Here is a 23,611-nt window from a genome sequence, read left to right on the forward strand (position 1 = left end):
TCTCATAGGTTTCTTTATCCCGCCATTATTTGGTCCTCTTTGACAAAATCCTGGAGCTGTTTCCCTTTTTCCTGTTGATTGTTTCAAAATTGACCCCATTTTCCTACTTCTGCGGTCACACTTCCCTATTTTCCTATTGTGCAGGTCCCAATGCTTTAATTCTCTGATGATTTTAATCTTCTGGTGACCTGCTTTTGGTAGCGTTATACATTTACCTTTTGCAACCATTGTTCATCATATTTTCCAAAAAAACAAAGGACCATACATCATACATACATACATATACACATACATACATACATACATACAGACACACACACACACACACATATATATACATGTATGTGTGTGTACACACACACACACACACACACACACACACACACACACACACACACATATATATATATATACATACATACATGTATATATACACACACACACACACACATATATATATTGGTTTTTGTTGCAATTCACACAATCGTTCCCATGGAATTCATCAAGTGATGATACATGAATGATGGTTGAGTTAATATTTTTAGAGCACCGATGAACTTCTAGCAGTTAGAAAATTTTTCTTGGCATATTCTTTTGAATAGCTTGGTAAGTGCATGACATTGGTGATGTTATGGCGAGTGTCCAACAGCAAAGATGCTTCTGATGAAAACATCTTAACTGAGTTATTAGTATATTTTCCTCATCTCTACATAACTATTTCCTAAAGGCTTGATAGAGACAAACGTGTTCTTACCCACCATTTTTCACTATTCCTTGTGTGGAGGAAACATTTCTTATTGTCGTTTATATTTATGTTGTTTATTCATACTGCTCATAGATGATCTCTGGATGCCTCAAGGTCTTGTTTTCTGACTCAATGATGTAGTACTTCCAAATAAATTTGGTTCATCAAGGTTTATCTCAATGAATTCATAAATGCCTATTTTTCCAAGAATATTGTTGCTGGAATGTTATGGAGATACTAATGTGTCAAGGATTGTAATGCCATTTCTGATTCAACAGTCCTTAGATTCTCCTCTATGAAGTTAAACTAATGAGAAGAAGGAGAAGGGACTATTCCCAACTTTTGTCTTAGATATTTAAAGGCCCCCTGGACAAAGGCTTGGTGAATATATCAGTTATTTGTTCTTTTGTCGATATATTCTCCAACTTTACAATTTGCTTAGAAACCTGCTCTCTGAGGAAATGATACTTGATAATAATGTGTTTAGTTTTAGAATGTAGCACTCGATTCTTTGATATGATTATTTCACTTGTATTATCACATTTGATAGAGATTGGTTCATTATATGTAACCTTCATATCTTGAAGATGTTTTCAATCCAAATTACTTATGCGCAACAAGTTGTTTCTACTGTGTATTCAACTTCGATAATAGATAATGAGACTAAGGTTTGCTTCTTGCTCAACCAAGCAACCAATGAATCTCTTAATAAAAATTCACTGCCACTTGTACTCTTTCTATCATCTATGAAAATGGCCCAATCTTCATTTATGTAAGCTATCAGTGAAAAGTATTTTCCTTTTGGATACCATAGTCCATATTCCATTGTGCCTTTTAAATATATAAATATTATTTTTGTTTCTAATAGATAGCTTTGCTTTGGAGCTGATTGATATCTTTCTATTAAGCCGAAAACTAGAATTATGTTTGGTCTTGAAGTCGTTAGGTATAATAGGATTCTAATCATGGATTTGTATAAATTTTGATCAACTTGTTTTGATTCATCATCCTTTCTTAGCTTGCATTGGACAACCATGGGAGTGGCAACAAATCCTCCATTCTAAATTTTTTCAACATTTCTTTCAAATATTTCTCTTGAGAGATGAACATGCTTTTTGAGTTTTGTATAATTTGTAGAACAAGGAAGAAAGGATGTTCTCCAATCATTGAAATTGCAAACTCTGACTACATTTCATTAGCAAACCATTAAACTAGGGAGTTTTTGTTGCTTCCAAACATTATGTCATCAACATACATAACTTCAATTAGGAGTTATTTATAATATAATTTTATTTATAAGTTGTTGTCAGTTTCCCCTCTCCTGAAACCTTTCTTTTGAAGATATTTGTCCAAACGAGAACGACATGATCATGGTGCTTGTTTGAGTCCATAGAGTGCCTATTTTAATCCACAAACATCATTAGAATTATTTGATAGTTGGAAGCCTTTAGGTTGTTCTATATATACTTCTTCTTCAAGCTCTTCATTAATAAGGTAGACTTGACATCCATCTGATATATGTGTAGAAATTTGGTAAAGTTGCAACTGCTCAAGAAATTTAATCTAAAACCAAGAGACACAATTCTACTCTACTAATCTGTGGAATGAAATTCACAATTTAAAATGACATGCATAGATATGCAGTAAGAAAAACCACAAATACATCGTTATTTCTAGGGGAACCCAACTAGGAAAAACCCCTCAAGCTTATTTGCATTAATCAATGAATTGAGAAACTATTACAATTGCCAGCTCCAGCTCTAAGCTCATCCTGCAAAAGAATAAATGTTTTCCTGCTCAATGAACAAGCTCTGTCCAACACTTATCCAAATATTTTCTCACCAAGGGCCCTATTTCCTTGCACAAATCTTGAGAAAATTAGCCCTTATTCTTTAGGTCTTTCCTCCAAAATGATTGCACAATTCCCAAGGATTGATCATTGATTGCATGCAACACTTAAACACTCAACACTAGTTTACAACTGATGTTACACTACCTTGGAATCTCCACAACAAATGAGAGATTCAAATTCCTTGCATGCATGAGCTATTTTTGGTTGATTGATCAGTTAACTGGAAGATCTCTTAGTTAGAACATTGTCCCACTGCACAACCGACCTCCAACTAGTTATATTAACTATTAGAACTAGTTTAGCTAAGTATAACTGGAAATAATTGAATTGGATTACTATAAATTAGAAATCACACACGCATAACTGAACTCCAAGCCCTCTAACTCGAATTTACTGAGCTAGCTGAGTGAAAAGAGATATGTCACCTTAATTAACTGCCTCCAAGTTGTCTGTTGATGTGGAAATTTATATTTTCTCAATTTGACCAAGGCTAAGCCAAATTGAGCATTTCTTGCGACACTTCTCAACACTACCTCTTAGCAAGAAAGGGATTATCAACCACCCCTATCTTTCACTTGTGGAATTCAAACTTACCTCTTGAAAAATAATTTGTCAAGATGTCAACATATTGTTCCTAAGTCTATTAAATGTATTGTAGTAACATTATCCTCCTCTGCACATAGTCCCATATGCTTGGATTGATTGTGAAATATTGGATTCTCAGAGAGCTTAATGCAACTTTGATTATCATAATAGATCATAGTTGGATCGATCTCCTGACCAAAAGGTCCCACAAGTATCTTTCTCATCCAGATTGACTCACATGTTGCTTGATTTGCAGCCATGTTTTCATCTTCTACTGAGTTGAGTGCCACAAAACTTTGCTTCCTATTGTACGAGGAAATTGCTGCGGACCCAACACAAAAAATTGCACTTGATGTACTCTTTCAGCCGTATGGACTCCCTGCCCAATCTACATCTGTGAAGCCATGCTGCTTCAATCCCTCTATCTGTCTGTACCATAATCGATAGCGGGCAGTGCCTCTGAGGTACCGTAAAACATGTGTTGCTGCCTTCCAATACAATTTGGTCAACCTAACCATAACTTGGCTCAACTGGTTGACTACATAGAACATATTTGGTCATGTGTTCACAAGATATATCAATGAACCCATTCGCTGTCGGTAAAAGGTAGCATCAACCTCTTCACTTGAAGTGGCATTCTCCTTCCTCTAGTTGGTTGCTAGAGGTGTCTTCATGGGCTTCCAAATCTCCATGTGAAATATCTATAGTAGCTCGGTAGCATAATTTCCTTGAGATACAAACAATTCCCCATCACCTTTCTATACTTCCATCCCAAGGAAGTAGTGCATGAGACCCATGTCTTTCATCTCAAACTCCCTTGCAAGGTCCTCCTTTCAAGAGTTGATCAGTTGCTCATCACCTGTCAATATTAAATCATCAACATATAAAACAATAATAAGCAATTTACCTTCTACCAAAATATGATAGAGGTTTGTATTTGCTTCACTTTTGGTGAAGCCCAATCCAGTGAGATAATTATCAATTCGAGTGTACCAAGCTTGGGGTGCTTGTTTGAGACTGTACAATGCTCACCTGAGTCTACAAACATGAGACTCTTGATCAAATGTCTCAAAACCTTATGGTTTATCTATGTACACTTCCTCCTCAATAACACCATTGAGAAATGTTGTTTTTACATCCATCTAGTGGATATTTCACCCCATCTGTGCAACCGGTGTAAGAATTGACCTAATGGATGAATACCTTGCTACAAGAGCAAAGGTTTCCTCATAGTCAATTCCCTCAGCTTGAGAGAATCCTTTGGCCATGAATATGGCCTTATATTTCTCTATGCTTTCGTCTACTGCCTACTTAACTTTGAAGATCCATTTTGAACCCACAAATGATTTTTCTTCCAGTCTTGGGACCACTTCCCAAACATTGTTCTTTATGATGGATTCATATTCTTCCACCATTGCATCAAACCAAATCGGTTGCTCAATTACTTCATAAAAACAGGATGGATCAGTCTCTACAAGCTCAATCATTAGAGCCATGTAGCCATTGTACCTCTCAGGTGACCTCCTTTTCCTACACAAATTTGAAGGAGCTCCCACATTCTCCCTCTCATCCTGCACCAGTATTTCAGCTTCCCTGGTTCTTTTTCTACCTTCTCTGGATGGTTCTACTTGAGTGGATGTCTCCACTTTTCCTCCTCTCTGCTCCATTTTTTCTGCTCCACAACTTCCTAAGGCTCCTCCTTTAGAGCTAAAAGCTCCTCTTCTAGTGGGATTTGAAGCTCCCTCTCAAGAGAGCATCTCATTGCTTTCTCCTCATCAAACTTTACATCCCTTCGCACAACTGTCATTCTGAGGAAAGGTAAGTAAACCTGGTAATCATTTGGAGTTTTGGTGTAACCCAAAAAAGCTCCCAAATTTGTTTTTAGCTCAAGTTTCTTCCTCAAATATTTCGAGACATGGCAGTAAACAAAGGCTCCAAAATTTTTGAAATGAGACACATCCAAATTTCTCCCCAAGAAGGCCTCCTGCAGTGTAATCATACCAAGAATTTGATGACGACTCTGGTTCTACAAGTAGATTGTTGTGTTACATGTCTCTGCCCATAAATGAAATGTAAGAGCCTGGCCATGTAGCATAGCTCTCGTAGCTCCCACAATGCTCTTATTTTTTTATCTCAACTACCCCATTTTGTTGGGTTGCATGGAGTTGTCGGTTCTCTTCGAATTCCTTCTTTGGCACAAAAGTCCTTGAAGTCATTCGAAACATGCTCACCTCCATTGTCACTCTTGAGAGCCTTCACCTTCTTTTCGGTATCTTTCTCAACTAGTGCCTTGAATTCTACAAATTTTGAGAATGTATCATCCTTCTTCCGCATGAAGAAGATCCATCACTTTCTTGAGAAATCATCAATAAAAATAACATAGTATTTATGTCTGGAAGTGGAGGCTATCAAGAAGGGTCCACAAACATCAGAGTGGACTCTCTCCAAGACTGCATTTGCTTTGCTATCTCAATCATGGAATGTGGATTTTACATACTTCCCTAAGGTACAACCCTTGCAGACATCTTGTTGCTCAAGTGATCCTTTAGGGAGGCCAGTGGTTATTTGCTGCATAATTTTAAGGGTGCCATGGTGAAAATGACCAAGTATTTTGTGCTAGAGTTCACCTACATCCTGACTTTGCACTTTCTTTGCATTACTACTTAAAGCATCACAATATTCCACATAAAGTCTGTAGAGGTTCTTCACATTAACCATGATCTGATTCACCTTCCCAGTAGCTATGTGCCTCAAAGAGGCTTTCCCTTTACTAAAAATAACATCATAGTCATCATCTTACAAAACTGCTACAGAGATGAGGTTCTTCTTCAAGCCTGGTACAAACATGAAATTTTTTAGGTGAATAGGGGATCTCGACTCCCTCTTAAAGGTTACTATACCAATCCTAGTAGCATTATACCTTCCATCGTCCACAAGTTCAATATACATATGGAGCTCTTTCTCCTCTAGGTCACTGAAAAATTTTCTACACCCTTTCATGTGGAATGAGGCACCTGAGTCAAAGTACCACACACTCCCCATCACATTTTTGGCTATGCATGTGATGAAGGTGAAGACTAACTTGAAATTTGAAGTTAATGCTTCACCTGTTGCTCCTCTTGAGTTCTTCTTGCTAGACTTTTTATGTGGACACTTTGTAGCATAGTGTCAAAATTCATGACAATTGAAACATTTTATTTTGGACAAGTCTTTCTTCTTGCCCCCTTGGCTAGAATTTGGTTTTCTTTGATATTTCTTCCCTTTTCCCTTCTTTCTCTTCCCAACCAATGCAAAATTCTCTTCATCCTCTCCCTTGGATGAACCTCCATCTTTGGTATTTCACCTGATTTCTTCTTATACCAAATAGGACCATAAGTGTTCCCAATTAGGTAAATTTTCCCTTCTATTCACAAGGTCTTGGTAGTTGTGCCAAGATTTTGGAAGGTCTGGAAGAGATGGACTCACTAGGTCATTATATGCAACATTAACACCAACCAATCCAAGCTCATCCCAAACTTGTGTAAATACGGTGAGATACTATGGAATAATATCATTTTTTTCATCTTAATGTTTTGAAGTTTGTCTTTTAGGGCCAATTTTCTATGGCCACTGTTATTTTCAAATAGCTCAGTCAGTGCCTTCCACGTGGAAAATGGTGTCTCTTTTCCATGGATATTTGAGATAATGTGGTCTCTCACTCCCTCCAAGATTATTCTCCTTGCCTTGGATACATCTTTCTTCCATTGGGCTAGGTTATGGGCATCAGTTGATCATGGTTTTGGATTTTTTTTCATGACATATGACAAAAATCCATTGTCATCAAGCACTTCCTCCATGTGATCCTTCTAGACAATGAAATTTGAGTTTCCTTCCAAGGTTTACTCTAATTTTATTCTATTGAAGCCCATTCTCCTAGATCTGAGGAAATCCTGCCACAATAAAGCTGCAAATGTGAACCTCCTAAGGAACAACTTTAAAATTCTTGTTCTAATGTGAATCCTACTATGATACCGTGTAGAAATTTGATAGAGTTGCAACTCCTCAAGAAATTTAATCTAAATAAAGAGACATAATTCTACTTTACTGATCTGCGAAATGAAACTCACAATTTAGAACGACATGCATAAGAATGCAATAAGAAAAGACACAAATACAAAGTGATTTATAGGGGAAACCAACTGGGAAAAACCCCTCAAGCCTGTTTGCATTAATCAATGAATTGAGAAATTATTACAATTTTTAGCTCTAGCTCTGAGCTCAATCTGCAAAATAATAATTGTTATCCTACTCAATGAACAAGCTCTAGCCAACACTTAGCCAAATATTTGATCACCAAGGCCCATATTTCCTTGTGAAAATCCTAAGGAAATTAGCCCCTATTCTTTAGGAATTCCCTCCAAAATGATTGCGCAATTCTCAAGGATTGATCATTGATTGCATGCAACACCTATACACTTAACGCTAGTTTATAATTGATGTTACACTACTTTGGAATCTCCACCATAGTTGAGCAATTTGAATTCCTTACATCCTTGAGCTATTTTTGGTTGATTGATCATTTAACTGGATGATCTCCGAGTTCAACTATTGTCCCACTGCACCACTAACCTCCAACTAGTTCTATTAATTGTTAGAACTAGTTTAATTGAGTACAACTAGAAATAAATGAACTAGATTGCTATAAATTAGAAATCACACATGCATAAATGAACTCCAAGCCCTCTAAGTGAAATTTACTAAGCTAACTGAGTGACAAGATCCATGTCACCTCAGTTAACTGCCTCTAACTTATCTATTGATGTGGAAATTTTGAATTTTCTCAATTTGACAAAGGTTAAGCCAAATTGAGCCTTTCTTACTACACTTCTCAACAATATGTTGTATAGTACACAACCTTGTGGCCAAATTTTTTGCACAAACAACAATATCCGTAAAAAAAAAAAATTATACCTAGGGAAGGATGTTGCTTGTGAATATGATCTCCTTGACATCTAATAGTTTTTTCTTTTGAAGAAATAAGGTCTCTGGTAACTCATTGTTTACTTGTCAAATTTTATAGTCTATTGTTGCTAAGTAGGATTAATCCTTTGTTGTTGTTGAGATGCATTATTACCTTTTTGTTGTTGAGGTGTGTTGCAGACATTCTTGTTCTTTAGTTGCTAATGGTTTCTATCACCTCCTATGACAACTTTAATGAAATTAATGGTCTTTTTATCCTCTGTCTTCTTCTCACAAATTTTTCTTCTTCTTCATCTGAGCCTAAACATGAGCAATCTTGGTCTTTTGTGGATTTCTTATCTACTTTAGTGTTGCATATCTTAATGTATACTTTCCTTTTGTAATTATAATTTCATAAGTTATTAGGGAGCCAATAAATTGATCCATTGTTAGCTCTCAAATGTTAAACATTTTTTCAGTAGCTGATACTTTAGGATTAAACTTGGCAGGGAGTGATCTCAACACTTTTTGGACTATTGTAGACACTTTAATTTTTTCACCCAAACCCTTCATAACATTAACAATTTCATCAACTTGAAGAAATAACTTAGCTATGTCTTCATCATCATTCATTCTCAAGGACTCAAATTGCATTATGTAAACTTGTAATTTGGTCAATTTCACTTTACCATCTCCTTCATGAATGTTTTTTAATTTGTCCCACATTTCTTTAGCATTCTTACAATGCATTAATTTTACAAATTCTAACTTAACTAGCCCACTAAGGATAGCATTCATGACTTTGGCATTGAATGAAAATTCAATCTTGTCATCTTTGTTACCTATTGTAGGTGTCTCTTCATAACCATTCTCTGCTGCACCCGAAATATCTACACCAAGGGACATTAGATCTGTCCTCATTCTTACTTTCCAAGAGGTATAATTAGTAACATTAAATAAAGGAGATTTATTTGTTGAACACACTTCTTGACTAGCCATTCCTATGAACTAGAAATTCCTTCTAGTTGTTAAGCAGATACATAAGGAACCTGCTCTGATACCAATTCTTGAAAACTAGGCAATTATTGAGAACTGGGTGAATCGGCAGTTGTGTCTTTTAAATAACCAATTTCAAACTATTTTAAAAACCTTTTAACCTTTTGTTTTACAATTAACATAATTATATAGGTGATCAACAATTAACCATGAATTCAAAAACAAACACACAAGTAACACATTCAATAGATGTGGACACCGAATTTAAGTGGAAACCCATAAAGGGAGAAAACTACAAATTTTGTTTTGGTGTAAAGGAAAGAATCCACTCCCTCTTGTACATCAATTTTGTAGGATTCTACCTACAGGAGGTTTCATCCTCTCGTTTCTTCTGCAAGCTACAAATTACTGGAGCACCTACTCCCTCTTCTTTCAGGCTCCAACCTATTCTTTTTTAGGCTACTAACTAAAAGGAGACACCAATCCCCTGATAATAATACAATTCACTGGTTTACGTGGTCCTTGAATTCCGAGTTCTTCTTTTTCTTTGGCTCTACTCTGCACCATGTCTCTATTCCCTTTACAACTATTTATCTCCTCAACTCCTCTTCCTCAATTTTACTTCACTTGTGTTCCTCTTCCTCTTTCTCTCTCTTCCAAGCAATTCATAAACTTGTTCTCACATAATTCAATTCATTGACAACTCTATCATCCATTTTTTTTAATACATAGCTCGCTAACTATTTGTATTCCAATCTAGGGATTTGAAGTGAAATGTTGTCTCTTTGTATTCCAGGGCTTTCTCTTTGTGGTCTACCTACTCATTTCCAAATTTGAAGATCAAGTCAAGACAAATGGACCTCATAATATTCAGAAAAATAGAGTAACATAGTCCAACAACAATGATTTCATAATCAAAGGCCTAGAATTTTATTTATCCATTCTATAAGACACGGATGTTGATTAATCATTGGTAATCTAGGCTGCAGATGTTGATTTCCCATTATCAATTTGGGATGCAAATGCAGATAGACAAGCTTTAATTTGCATCTGTTCCCTGAAATAGGGAAAACTCAAATTTCTTCTCCTAGATTTGCAACCATTTGTATCACAACATCTTCAGGATCCTCAACAAAATCTTCAGCATCAATAACCCCTCAGAAATAACAAAAGAATGCTATAAAACAAATGAAATCATGGCTCCATGTATCACCTAGATTTATGCATAGAAAAAATATATTGGATTTTTGGCTTACTCAATCAATTCAGCATATTCCATCCTTGTAAGAATATTTGCATTTCTAAAAAGTTCATATGTAACGAGAGGTGTTTGAATCATGCCATGTAAGTTTATGATAATAATCATGTTTAATGGAACAAGAAGTATGAAGTTTTTCATTGCTTATGATCATCACAGAATTATTAGACCACTACCAAGTCTTGAAATGCATTCATTCATATCTTCTTGTGTTCTTCCTCTTCCATGGATTACATAAGCCACATCAATGCCAACACTACTAACCATTTGACATCAATGCCAACATTACTAAAATTGGTGACTTCTCCACTCGAAGACTAAGATTCATTAATCCTTAGTCCTTTACTAACAATCAAATGGGTTGCTTCCCATATGACCCTTATTGATTTTATATACCCACCACATTCAATCAATATGTGTGTTTCAATTAGAAAATAACAAGATTTTTAATATATATTCCTTACCTTAACATTGTGCATCTAACATTTTTTTGGCTTATTAGCTTGTTGGCTTGTATTACATTAATACTATAGGCTCTATTTGGGATTTTCCAAAAAAAATTCTCAACCTTTTCTTTCTTCTAAATATTGTACAAAAGGACTGTCTAACCTTCTTTGAAGTTATGTTCGTTTAGCATGATGTTCCCATACCTCTTTATTGTATTTCAAGCCATTACCTAAAGAAAGGTGGCCCATATTTGATGTTAATTTAGTTGTTTAAGCTCCTCTAATAATTCTTTAATGGATTGCTTATTATGCAATGTTCTCGAGTGCAATCCAAAACGATGGCACCCGATATTCTATAGGAATGATTGTCTCTTTGCCAAAATCTGGTTGGAAATATGTTTGTCTTGGCCATTTCTCTATTTTATCTGATATTCCCAAGGAGAAGCATGTAATTGATCTTCCCAATTTGACCACTTTAGGGAATTGTCCTTCATAAGTACGAACACTAACACTTTATTTTGTGCTTTTGACTTAGCCATTTTCTTGTGGTTGTACTGTGGAGCCATAGCATGTGAGAAAAATGAGAGACAGAGGTAATAAGCGTGAGAGCATTGAGAGCACCTTCCAAAAAAATTGGGTGCTAAGTATCCCTGGAGCATTTTTTATATAACAAAATTTGTATATATTAGAATGCATTTATCTTCAAAAAAATTGTATTATGCCAAATTAATTGTGGAGTGTATGAAAAGATGTATATTTTTGCTTTTGGTAGATGAGTACTACGATATTATGAAGTTAGAAATATCATCCATGGTATATTAATGATGAAGCATTCAAGCATCAACCATCTATCATTTAGAAACATATGAATTCTAAAACCATATCATAGGAAGTAGACTAGAGATTTATGGAATGAAATAGGTTATGTAACCACTATTAATGTGACCAAAGAGCTATGTTCACAAAATGGTCTATCTGCATAAGTTCTAAATTAATAAGTTAACTGAAGTATGAAGATTGAAAGGTGAAAAACAGTGAACTAAGATAAATTCTATGACACATAAATTAGTGAAAAGAAGAAGCAATTATTTTAGTTTCTATTTAATTTTCTCTTGAGTCTTTGCACCACCATGACTTCCCCATGGCCCTCCACTTGGTAGTGGAGTAAAATTTAAAGTTGCATCTAGATTTGAACATCCATAGGTAACTATGTAAAATTTATAGATGAAACTAATCATGAAGCTCCCATTTCTAGAGCCCTGGTTATGGTGATTAGGGAAATATATATGGGTGGAATCTCACCATGATCATTATCATTAAATATATTGTTTTTCCATGTCTTTTATGCTTTATCTATCTTTGAAACCTCATAATAATGGGACATCAATTGCAAACCATAAACCTATCCTAAACCATAAACCTATTGAATGACCCCACTTCTTTTTTTCTTAAAAGGACATTTTCTTCATTTTTGCATGAGTGGGGGAGAAATTGTGGTAACAAGGGGTAGCGTCATTGGAGCATTGTAGGAGAACAAAGGGAACATGGGTGGGATCCCAAGAAGTGTGGTAGGAAGCATTCCACACCTGACAAAGGTAAGGAGAATGCTAGGAGGCCAAGGAACACATTCCTTAAAATGTTCCTATTAAGAGTGTTTTTAAGAGCATTCTCCCAAGGGTACTCCCTAAACTATCCCACTCAGAGCATGCTTTTGCATCGATAGTGTGGCCTAAAAAGGTACCAATAGTATGACTAGTATGGTTTCGATCCATGATATTCAAAATATCCATCATACTTGAGATGGAACTTTTTGTAAAATAAGTATCATATTTGGAAATGATATATATTGCGCATCCAAAACTCACATGTATTACATCCTCAAATAAACATGTTATAGTCACTTGCATTATTTTTTCCTTCACTTCTCAAGCCTTATTCGACTTTATGAACATATTTGTGGGGACATTAACAAATAGGAACCATATCTTCATTATGAGGATGAATGATCCAATGAAATTTATCCCCTCATGCTGAAAAAGATGCATATGATAAATTAGATGAAGCTTAATATTATATTTTATATGAGGTTTGGTGCCCACCTTCTGGTATTACTTTCATTTTCACTCACTTGAAAAATTCATTGTCGTTATCCCCCCATAACCTTGTGCAAAGGATTTTTTGGGTAGTCTTTGTGAGGAAAAAAAAGCTTTGAACAATATACTTACATGAGCTTTTTTTAAAGATCATTATATATCTAATGGTGGTGCATGTTATCACTTAAAAGTTTTATGGCTGGGCAGAAAACCCTTAAGGTAACCTCTAGCCACTTTAGGATTAGAAGTTGGCCCTTCCAATCTAGAGAGGGATCTCTTTTTGACTCTGCTACTCTAGGTCACAATAGCAACGGGTCTCTAATATGCTTGATGGCCAGATTTAATGTGTAAGAATGATGGATCTGGTTGGAAATCAAGGAAAAGACCATTGGACATGGAGTCCTATTAGACACTGACTCAAGACCTTTAGAGCTTGGTGAAAAAAAGTAATTTCCTTCAAAGGCCTACAATCAACAATTGCTAGACATCAATTGAATTCAGTTAAGATATCAATTCATTCATAGCATGGAAATATGAAGAGGAATACAGTCAAATTTTAAACCAAAGCAACAATATGAGGAATTGTGTATAACTCATCAGTTGAAAGGTGAATACCTGAGTATGAGATATAGAGCACTGTCACATGAATTTTACATCTGTTTTGTAATTCAGATAAAAATATACACATATAATGATAAACAAAGAAAGAAATAAAACACTAGGATACAAACCACAATCGCTAAAAAAGAATGCCTGGAACAAAAACCCTTATACTCTTTCATTAATTTCCAATAAACACGGTTACAATCGAGTTTTTTTCTAGCAAAGTCCAACCCCTTATTTCTTTACATAGTTTATATAGAAAAATACATAAAACAAACTATCCCTATCTGTTTGGAAAATAAACTGTCAAATAATTAAAATAAATCTGATATTTGCTGCAAAGTGTCTCAAGTAGCTGAAATCGCTAGAGTCGAATTGGAACTGCTTCCTTTATATCTAGACTTGACTGCTAATAATGCTGAAAATTTGGATATGAATTTTGACTCATCAAAACTGTATTTGCCACCTCTTATCAATCTATCTTCATGCCTTGAGATGTTGGATTCCTGATATGGTTCTAATTTCATGCCTAGATATGCTCAATCTGTTGGTTAATTCTTCTCCTTGAAAAGCGCTCTGTATCTAAATATTTTCCCACTTTACCAGGACTTCGAATAACTTTAGTAATGGTAAACTGCTCATCTTCATAACGGTAAACTGTTCATCTTCATAATGGTCAATATCTCCTCCCATCAAAAATTTTGAATTGTTCCTTAGATAAACATTCCTTCAGTGTTTTCCTATATTTGATAAATGGATCAATCTTCAAACCAGCTTTGGTGGAAATGTTCTTCTGCAACTTTCACCATGAGGCAAGGACGGATAGGAGCCTTGATATATTACTACTGTTGCCCAATTTTCTCATCACAGATGACTTATCTCCATCCCAATTTTTCACTAATCGATCTTTCCCAATACTTAACATAGAATGTTTACATTGAAAGAAAAATCCATGCAAGGGATTGGGTGCCTTGTAAGCGCTCTTGATGCTTTATACTTGGCTCTGTAATGGATTTTTTAAAACACAATCATTAAATATATAACAAGAAGCTGTCACAAAAATAACTGTAGCATGTAGATCAGGGAAACGAAAACTTTCTTTCTTGGTTGTTAAAGAAAATTATGATAGCACTCCACCACAGCCTTAATAATGCATATAAACCTTTGATAGGAAGATGCCCTTTATTTTGTTCTTTCTCCAACCTCATATTCTTTGCCTCTGGAACATAAAATAGTATATGCAGAATCACACTTAACTTTTAGAACACTGTAATCTTTTTTACTGTGTTGAGCACATCTGATTGAAGATCTTCTATTCTGTAAGTTTGAACACCAAGATTCAGCTTCACCTTTAAGCATTCTTTATAATTTAGTATGATGAGTAAGGATATTTCTGGATATTTCTGTTATTAAAATTGAAATTTTATTCATGTAAACTAAAATAAAAAATCTAAAATTTAAAAATTAAATAATTTTACAAAACATTTAAATAATATTTACTCATTAAAAAAAAATTACAGATAAAAAAAATTAAATCCTCTACACTCATCTTAAATTTTTATTTAAAATAATTCTATACTGGTTATTAAACTTTGAAGAACTTGGTGGCGTTAAATTAGCAGAAGACTCCATGACCAATCTTAGCGTTGAATTAGCAGAAGACTCCCATGACCAATCTTTGCAATGGAGAATCTAAGGTCGGTAAGGAAATCGTGTTGCAAGTACTCCCTAACACCTGGATTTTATGTTCCAATCTGTTCTAGCCAGTCTGTCATAATTGAAACCATATGCATCCAAAGATTGTCTTTGGCACGTCGAGAAAATATACCAAAACGAAGTTTCCTCTTCCTCTACTCGTATTTTCTGCCAGTGTGTGAGGGTTCTTCAAATATTTTCTGCCAGTGTATGAGGGTTCTTCAAATGCTTTTGACACCTGGTACCTCTGCTTGCGTTAACCCTCGGATACTTGATTGGAATAACACCTTGGATACTTCGAACAATCTGTATACTCTTGGTGTGCGACACTTGTATACTCTTGGTCTAGATGAATGGTGTTTCCTTATTTAGTGGCATCTCCATCAAGTATGTATCTACATGTATCCTTTAACAATCTTTTGATATCACCATGTATTCCTTGAAAATGAATTAATATATGATGCATTAATCATGGATTAATATATGATGCATTAATTAGGGGTTCTAGGACTATGTTTCCACTTTTCTTGTTGAGGTTTACCATCATTCCATTCCTTGAGACATCATGTCTTAGGATTTTATGGAAGGTTGTAAAATGGGGTAGTTTGTGGGTTTGAGTGATACTCTAATTTTTTTGCACTTGTTTAACAAAATTTCAAGAACAAATATATGGTTATTTGGATATCCAAGCAATGGTTAATTATCTAAGTAGGTCTCTAGTGATTTACAATGCAGTTTTTAAAGATATTTTCTATCATTCAAGAGAAGCATGTTATAGTTTTAATTAAGACTAAAGACATCTTCTAATGTATGTATGCCTCACATTTAGTCACAAATGTTTCTATTGGTGTATCCTTCTTCGTTATCGAAAATCTATTGTACCCTTAGTAACCGTTAAGGAAATAATACATTTCTCTTCTCGGGATTCCTTTTAAAATATCTTCTATAAAATGTGCTAGAAGAGAGCACTTTGTGGTCACGTAATTCAATTTATGGATGTCCAGGATGATTTTGAATCTACCAATTTTCTTTTAGGAAACCATTCTTACTAAGACTCATTTTCTTTCATTTAGTGGGTAAAGGATCTTGAGATCCAACATTTTCTAAGATATCCCTCAATGAACGTTTGATTCATACTTTGGGTCCATTCTATATGGCCTATGTCTCACAACGTTGGCATCAAGTTAAATTTCTATCTAGTGGGTCAATCTCTACTCTCTTTTTTTTATATGCATTTTAAATAATGATTTATATAAGGAAAGACATTAAGAAAGGCCCTAATATGGAAGTAGCCTTAGTCATTGTTCTTTCATCCAACAATCAATGATCACCAAGTATTTGGGTTTTCATGAAAGGCTCTTATGTGTCATATCTATAATGTTAGTATATGGGTTCCTCTTAAATATTCAGGTCATTCATTTTCTCCTTGCTATATTCATCGAGAAGGATCTTCACGATTTGGAGATGATAACTTGAATACCAGTGTCACATGATTGGTGTCATTGGTATCTTCTCAAGTGAATTAGTGCATCTTCTTCAATTTTTTTTATTAAAGTGACATTGTCATTGGTTGGGCCTTCATTCAAGTCAAGTTACTTCCATGTTGTGCATCAAAATTTGGTTTACTTATGGTTTTCCTTTTGGAAATATCATTTGTAGGAAAAACCATTGACAAATTTGGTAAATTATGCATTGATATCTCTTTGGGAGTTATAAACTACTTCATCTACTCATGTTTGATCTCCATCAAGCATTGTAAATGCCAAAGTCTTAGCACCCCATAATACCCACACTATTGTTCACCCTTGATTTTTCTAAATTGGCATAAGAATAGAGCCTTGAACTCTCTATAGAAGGTTTGACTTGTTGAATGAAATGGGTACTCATCTAGCATTGGTAAGTTGTCATCCTTAGTTTCATTGGAAACGATTTCTTCGCCCTTTTTTCATTGAAGAAAAGCTTCATCCTTTACTCAAACTCATATATATGTTTTAAGGGTCCTTTCCCTTCTCAATTTTCTATTATCAAGGTTATGTTATGCACTTCTACTCAAAATAGGTTTTTGACGTACCTCAGGGAAATTTCATGGTTTCAATGTGCTCATCCCTATGGGATTTTGTTGAGATATTCCCTTGATGAAACTTCCATGTACAAAATGCCTTAGTCATAAAGCTCTTACTCTCTTATTTTATGGATAGTTGTATATAGATAATCCATATTAAATTTTGACCTTGACAACTTATCCCTATGGATTGCACTGGTTTCTACTACAATTCAGTACTTACTCCTATCAAATGGAATGACCACCTTCTTCCAATCTTATCTAAACAATAATGCCAACTTCTCAGACCAAAATGTGCCTCTTATTGAGTATATCCATGGTCTAGCAAAGAGCATTCAGTATGTTTCTCTTAATAGTCCTCTCAAAACCTCAAAGTTGGCACATTTCTTAAACCCATGACATTTAGTCTTAATCATAGTCATCCTTTCAATGTTCATATGTGTGTTTGGTTTTTGAATTGTCACTATACTATGAGACAAAGGTGGTTGATCAATTACTTGATTCCAATAGATGGATGAAATATTGTTGATCTTAATCTCTATTTTGACGACCACTTCATATATTAGTGTCTCAGTGACAACCATTGGAACATAAAGGTCCTTTCAAAAAAGGAATTACCCTTCCATACTTTTACAACATTAAAACCCATATCTCATCATAGTCAATAATGAGTAGACAATCAAGGAGATCATATATATTCTTCAAAGATTTATTTTCTTGAGAAAACACTTGTAGCTGTTTGTTGGCTATTATACCTTGATTTCTAATGATCCTACTTTCTTTCTAGTAAGTTCTGGTCTTTGAGTTCTACCCTTTGCAAATTGGTTGTGTGCTCAAATTTCTTTTATTGTTTTCTCTAGTGTCCTCCTTTTCTTTATGAAAGATTGGCCTTCCTAACCTAATATAGTTCTTCAACGGACTTCAGTAGCATTTCCTCATCTAATATTAGTTCTTCATCAAACCTAGGTAATCCATACTTCTCAAATTTGGATTGTGTTGTGATAAAATCTTCCTTGTGATGCTCCTTGTCTTTGACCACTTGAAATTTCTCGGGTGGAAATTCCCTATCTATTCTATTATGTGTGTTGGGATTACAATTCTAGTATGTGTGTTAGGACTACAAGAGCAACAATAACTTGTCCCAAGATACAATTAAAAATATAATTAGGGGTTGTGTTTCTAAATATATTGTGGACAAAGAAATTATATGCCTTTTTCCTTCTAGAACTACAAAAGTAACAGTAACTTGTTCAAGAATACTAAAAATACAATTATGGGTTATGTTCCTAAATATATTGCGGGATAAAATTTGTATTCATTTGTCCCTCCAACCATGGTTACCACTAACAATTTGTCTCCTTGGGTTTGGATTTAGAAGGTGTTATGCTAAGTTGTAGATCCTAGTATTGGTTACCCCATTGCCCTTTCCAAATTGAAATTCATATTTTGTTCTACAATTAAAATTTATTTTGGTTTCAAGAGAACTTACCTACATTACATATTGAGAAAAGTTAAATTTGTTCAACCTCTTTGGTTTCTTTTCTCTCTTTTGGTCCTAGTATTGTCAATTGGTTGCTTTCCCATTTTGGCATGTTTCATATTTTTTCTTGAATTTATTGATCATTTTTCCAGTCCAATCTTCTTTGTTATGCTCTTTAGCTTAAGTATTTGGCTATATTTCATCCTGCATCTCGACGGCTATGTTGAGTTCTTCCTGGTACGACTTTGGTTTGTACTTTCATAATTGTGATAGGAGGGAAGGTTAAAAGATTGAGATAAACCAATACATGCATATTAGTTTTAGAATATTATCCTTGCATTACTAGAGGGCCAAAGTTCCACTAAAAACTAACATTGTGTCCCTCCTTGAAATAGGGCCAATGCTATGCTCTTTATCTTAAGCATTTGGCTCGATTTCATCCTCCATCTCGTTGGTTGTGTTGAGTGCTTCCTAGTATTACTTTGGTGTGTACTCTCATAATTACGATAGGAGGGAATTCTAAAAGCTTGAGATGAATCGATACTTGCACACAAGTTTTAGAATATACACTTGCATTGGATAAAAAGATCCTTTAGTTTGAAGTCATATTATACTTGCATTAGATAAAATATCTTAGGACCGTGTCCCTCTTCTTTACTGTGTTTTTTATCTTAAGTATTTGGATCCATTTCATCCTCCATCTCGATGGCTATGTTGAGTGCTTCTTGGTATGAATTTGGTTTGTACTCTCATAATTGTGATAGCAGGGAAAGCTAAAAGCTTGAGATGAACTAATAAATGAATATTATACTTGCATTGGGTAAAAGGATCCTTTAGTTTGAAGTCATATTGTTGCATTACTTTGCCTCTCAACTTTTGAGCTCCTCTAAGCTTTGTAAAAATATAGGTCCTTTCGTTGGGATACCTAAATGCCTCCTTAAAATGATTAATCACGCCATCTAACACTTTAACTCTTGTTGCTTATCAAACCTTCAATGCTACACCCTTCAAAATACCTTTAAAAGTTACCCATTTTGTTGACTCTCTCTCCGTTCTTCAACTTCCTAACAAGTTTAGTGAGCCCTAAGGTAAACAAGTAATTATTTACATTCCCTGTCTCCTTCAATGCTACACCCTTCAAAATACCTTTAAAAGTTACCCATTTTGTTGACTCTCTCCATTCTTCAACTTCCTAACAAGTGTAGTGAGCCCTAAGGTAAACAAATAATTATTTACATTCCCTGTCTCTTTTAAAGTGCAACATTTCTCTTGAAGTTTTGTTTTGCTCTTTTCTCCATATCCATCTTAATACAATGTTCTATACATGGATCAAATGCATTGAATCTACCTCTTTGGATTCTTTCTTGAAGTTTTGTTTTGCTTGTTTTCTCCATATCCATCTCAGTACAATGTTCTATACAAGGATAAAATCTAACTCTTTGGATTCTCCAAAACTTAGCGAGGTACAAGGTTATAAGGTGCTTTAATGCTTCATATATACACATGTAGTGTAACTCTCTCAATATATATGAATTGTTCTAAGGCTTCAATCTACATGATCTTAAATGTACATTATATCATTATCCATTTTGCTATCCATTTTGTTCACTGCCTTGTGATTCAACTTCCTAACAAGTGTAGCGAGTGTTAAAGGTAAACATGTGATTCAGCTTCCTAACAAGTGTAGCGAGTGTTAAAGGTAAACATGTGATTCAACTTCCTAACAAGTGTAGCGAGTGTTAAAGGTAAACATGTGATTCTTTACATTCCTCGTATCTTTTAAAGTGCAACATTTCTCTTGAAGTTTTGTTTAACTTCTTTTCTCCATATCCATCTCAATACAATGTTCTATACAAGGATCAAATGTATTGAGTCTAACTCTTTGGATTTTTTCTTGAAGTTTTGTTTTGCTTCTTTTCTGGATATCCATCTCAGTACAATGTTCTATACCAAAGATCAAATCTAACTCTTTAGATTCTTCCAAAACTTAGTGAGTAAAATATTATGAGGTGATTGGATATTTCATATACACATGTAATATATAACTCTATCAATATCTCTAAACTAGGCTTTAATCCACCTTAAACTCTCTCAATATCGCAATTAAATTCAATATTTTTGAGAGAGTACATTATATCATTATCTCAATTGAATTCCCATTTTTACACTTTTTGGAAAGCTTCAATCTACAATATCTCTAAACTATTCTAAAGCTAATAATCTACATGATCTGAAACTCTCTCATTATCTCTAAACTATTCTAAAGCTAATAATCTACATGATCTGAAACTCTCTCATTATCTCTAAACTATTCTAAAGCTAATAATCTACATGATCTGAAACTCTCTCATTATCTCTAAACTAGTCAATCTACAATATCTCTAAACTATTCTAAAGCTAATAATCTACATGATCTGAAACTCTCTCAATATCTCTAAACTATTCTAAAACTAATAATCTACCTGATCCGAAAAATACATTATATCATTATCTCAATTGAATTCTCATTTTTACACTTTAAATTTTGAAAAAGTGAATTCTCATTTTTACGCCTTAAATTTCGAAAAAGTAAATTCCCGAATTCTCATTTTTAAACTTTAAATTTCGAAAAAGTAAATTCCCATTTTTACACTTTAAATTTCGAAAAAGCGAATTCCCATTTTTGCACTTTAAATTTCGAAAAAGCGAATTCCATTTATACAGTGTGACCTACAGTGGAGCTCGAACCCCAAAACTTTGGGGCACTTTAAATTTCGAAAAAGTGAATTACCATTTTTGCACATACAGTGTGGCCAACTGTGGGGCTCGAACCCCAAATTCTTATTTTTACAGTCCCCGCCGAACAGGAACACCCACCGTGGGGCTCGAACCCCAAATTCTTATTTTTGCAGTCCCTGCCGAACGGGAACAAAAACCTACTGTCTCGCCCACCGCGGGGCTCGAACCCCAAATTCTTATTTTTGCAGTCCCTGCCGAACGGGAACAAAAACCTGCTGTCTCGCCCACCGTGGGGCTCGAACCCACGACCACAAGGTTAAGAGCCTTGCGCTCTACCAACTGAGCTAGACGGGCTGCGATATTATCTTACAGCCTTTCTTTTGTAGTGCAGCGGTTGTGATGCACTGACACAGTCCCCACCGTGGATAATTAAAATTTCACAAATTTTTACGAGTCCACGAAATCCTGTTGTTTAGTGTTGAGGATTCTTGAGCTCGAATTCCAGCAGCTTCACTCGGCAATGCTTTTATTTTATATTGAAATTCCACACATTCGAAAGCTGCATCATAATTACTGGATAAAGCATGTATTTTAAGGTACGAGGTTCACCTTTCCTGGTTGGCAGAACACTGCTGCACAATGTATTGGGGAATTTGAGGGAAGGGGTTGTGTCTCTTGGTTTCATGTATTGCTGCTTCATAGAAATATATGATTCTTTTGTAAGTATTCTTAGGGATGGTTTACATGACATGTGGGTTTTTGTTGTTTTAATATAGATATAAAAGTTGTATTATTTTTTAATGTTGGATTAAATTGTTTGATTGGTTAATAATTTGTTTTTTGTTAGGTAAAGAAGTAGATCAATATCTTATAACCTAAACATATTTAGCAAAGATACTAGATAAATAATTATCTCATTATGAAGAAACATTTTAAAAAATACCAAGTAAATAATTATTTCATGAAATATGGTTTTCTTGAAATGGTGTGTTTCCGCACTTGCAACTAAGCAAATATGATTTATATCAACAATTTTTTTTTTGAATTTAGATTTCTTTGAGATGAGTAATTTACATATAAGATTTTCGGATCCATTTCATTGTATTTGTTGAGTCTATGTTTCGAGCCAACCAATGTAACTTATTATCAGGACACTCACTCAAAAAACAAAATGTGATGGATCCAGAAGTCTTATATCTAAAATATCTATTCTTATAAACATAGCATCCAAAACTAGCTATTGTTCAATTTGCTTCTTCAGTCCTTCCAAAGTTTTTTTTGGTGAAATCATCTTTGTCTCTTGCAAGAATTGAGCAGGTTGATTTTTTAGAATTTTTTTAATTGAAATTAACTATTTGTAATACTTCTAAAGATGGTGTGAGTAGTAAAACAATGAGTTTGTTTTATTTTAATGATTCGACCATGAAACCCATAATAAGCACTCGAAGAACTGAACTTTTCTCTTCCTCTTATGGCCTCAGTAACAAGCTGGTTCTCAGTTCACTGATGTTCTATTAGTAGAGGACACATCTAATTCTAAGTTTGCCAATCTTTATTATATTGTTTTTAGCCAATATCTCAAGGACTGTAAAGTCCTCTCTCATAGTTTAAAGCAACGAGTAGTCTTGTGTGTTTGAAATTCAAAACATTTGAGATTTTACACTCATTTTTAATTTCCTTTGTTCTTATACCAACAAATTCCCTTTTTTCACCCTTTGGGACTCACAAAAACAATTATATTTTCCTAGGAAAAGTGTCACAACATCACTAATCAGCATAATAATTAAGGAAAAGAATCATAGATCATATCATCTAAGTTTTGAAAAGCTTGCTCCATGCCTTTCAAAAATCAATATTATCCCTTAGAGAATATTCATCGTTTTCATTTTTACACATTTTATCAAGTAGCTCCTACGGTTGCATTTTTAATTCAGTCAATTCTGATATGCTCATACAATAGGGTTTCTTGGATATTGGGGTGGCTCTCGAAATTAATTGAATTGTAAAGTCAATATCTCGTTTAGGTGGTAAACCCAAAATCTATTCTGGAAATACATGAACAAAATCTTGGACAATTGGCATATTTTCTAAGGTGGCTATCTTATCCTTAGAGTTAGTGTATCCCACTTGGATTGCATAA

The 23,611-nt window shown here is 34.5% G+C and overlaps 1 non-coding gene across 1 annotated transcript; it reads right to left on the reverse strand.

Annotated features, from left to right (window-relative positions):
- Positions 1-21,752: 21,752 nt before the first annotated feature.
- TRNAK-CUU (transfer RNA lysine (anticodon CUU)) lies at positions 21,753-21,825 on the reverse strand. Its single transcript has one exon. It is a non-coding gene; the product is annotated as a tRNA-Lys (tRNA).
- Between the last annotated feature and the right edge of the window lie 1,786 nt (positions 21,826-23,611).

Source organism: Pinus tabuliformis, chromosome X (genome assembly GCF_031772625.1).
Source record: "Pinus tabuliformis cultivar Carrire ecotype Pingquan chromosome X, CPIR1, whole genome shotgun sequence".
Classification (NCBI taxonomy): Eukaryota; Viridiplantae; Streptophyta; class Pinopsida; order Pinales; family Pinaceae; genus Pinus; species Pinus tabuliformis.